The sequence below is a fragment of the Schistocerca cancellata genome, unplaced genomic scaffold, assembly GCF_023864275.1.
Source record: "Schistocerca cancellata isolate TAMUIC-IGC-003103 unplaced genomic scaffold, iqSchCanc2.1 HiC_scaffold_41, whole genome shotgun sequence".
NCBI lineage: Eukaryota > Metazoa > Arthropoda > Insecta > Orthoptera > Acrididae > Schistocerca > Schistocerca cancellata.
In genome coordinates this window covers 32,501-34,454 of record NW_026046105.1, presented here as the reverse complement: position 1 = coordinate 34,454, position 1,954 = coordinate 32,501, and the positions used below count along the sequence as shown (strand labels likewise).

The following is a 1,954-nucleotide window of genomic DNA, read 5'->3' as shown; positions in this document are numbered from 1 at the left end:
AGTTGTGCCTTAACCTAACCCAAGTTGTGCCTTAACCTAACCCAAGTTGTGCCTTAACCTAACCCAAGTTGTGCCTTAACCTAACCCAAGTTGTGCCTTAACCTAACCCAAGTTGTGCCTTAACCTAACCCAAGTTGTGCCTTAACCTAACCCAAGTTGTGCCTTAACCTAACCCAAGTTGTGCCTTAACCTAACCCAAGTTGTGCCTTAACCTAACCCAAGTTGTGCCTTACCCTGCTCTGTAATTGGCATATGACACGTTACATTAATGTATTGTCCAACCGCAACCCGCTCAGAATGTTGTGTACACAGCTACGTGTCATCTCCCCATAACAGCTGCATTGCAGTGTGGTACGCCATAGAGACGTGTGGGAGTAATGGACGCAGTGGATGGCGATCAGCATGAGCCGTCTGTTCATGTAGTGGCGCGTGTATGCAGACGTAGTAGTCTCTTCTCACACAATGTGATAGCACGGTGCCCCGCGTTCCACATCTGCGACATGCTACAGAGGCCGGTTGACAGTTGGTCGCGCAATGGACATCGCATACGTACGGGGGCACCTTCCACGTGCCCTCTAGTCGGGCACATTTTGTTGCGTGGATGTGAGCGGATGTAGTGTGTCTTGACACCTGACAGGCAGGCATGCAATAATAGTTGACTTTGCAAACGGGGATGGACGTGTACGTTTACTGGTGACGTTACGCAAATGAACAACTGGTAACCCGTTGTGGTGCGGTTGTCCTTGCTGGAGGTACATCTGTGAGGGCAACGATCGGTACAGCTACGAAGCGGTCCCCACCATACCAACGAACGTGAATGTGAATCTGGGTGTGAAGCGATACGCGGCTGTGGGTGGGTGGGACTGTCCCCGGCCGGTGAGGGGGGGCCGCCCGGCGTGCTGGCCGCGCGGTGCGTGGGCGCACGCGCTACAGCCGGCTGGTGGGGGCGCCCAGTGGCAGGCGCGCCGGCCGACGGACGCGGCAGGCGGCGCAGCTGCGCGCCGGGGCACCCTGCGCGCGGCGCCGTGCAGCCAAAGTGGGTCCTCGCCGGCCCGGTGCGAAGCGCGGTGGACATCTGCAGTGTGCTGGTCCGATTGAGGACTGTGTGCGTTGAGGATGCGCCGCCGCCCGGCACTCGGCGCCGCGACGCCGTCTGCTGCTCGGTCGCCCCAGCGGTTCTCGCTGGTGGTTTGTATCGCAGTTGTGCAGACGTGTTGGCACGTGCGCTGTGCTGGGAGAGTTCGCTTCGGCACCCACGTGGGGCCTTTGCCCTTCTGTGGCGCTGGCGTTGGAGCTGCCGGTCACCGTAGGTGGCGCGTGTTGTCTCCCGCCGGCAATGCCACGACAGCACGCTCCCGGGCCTCTGTCGGCAGCGGCAAGCTCAGTTGGGAGCACGGGTGGTCGCACCTAAAGCGTCTACTCGCCTAACTCCGGGCGATTGCGCCTCTCTCGAACCCGACCAAGTACTTAGGACGGCGCTGCGCGCCGCCGGGACCTGAGAGGGTTTCGAGGTGTATTGTGCAGGGGAGCTCAGCCTCCTCCTGTTTGCAGAATAATTGAGCGGACGCTTGCGTGTTCGCGCGGGCCCCTGGGACACACTCCCGGGCGGCCGGCTGCTCAGCTCTAGTTGACGCAGCTCCCTGGTTGATCCTGCCAGTAGTCATATGCTTGTCTCAAAGATTAAGCCATGCATGTCTCAGTACAAGCCGCATTAAGGTGAAACCGCGAATGGCTCATTAAATCAGTTATGGTTCCTTAGATCGTACCCACGTTACTTGGATAACTGTGGTAATTCTAGAGCTAATACATGCAAACAGAGTCCCGACCAGAGATGGAAGGACGCTTTTATTAGATCAAAACCAATCGGTCGGCTCGTCCGGTCCGTTTGCCTTGGTGACTCTGAATAACTTTGGGCTGATCGCACGGTCCTCGTACCGGCGACGCATCTTTCAAA

General features: G+C 58.0%; 1 non-coding gene across 1 annotated transcript in view; it reads left to right on the top strand.

Annotated features, from left to right (window-relative positions):
• The first annotated feature begins 1,637 nt into the window (after positions 1-1,637).
• Positions 1,638-1,954, top strand: part of LOC126110913 (small subunit ribosomal RNA) — a 1,908-nt gene continuing 1,591 nt past the window's right edge. Inside the window, exon 1 of the ribosomal RNA XR_007524003.1 lies at positions 1,638-1,954. This exon is cut by the window's right edge and continues 1,591 nt beyond it. This is a non-coding gene — a ribosomal RNA (small subunit ribosomal RNA).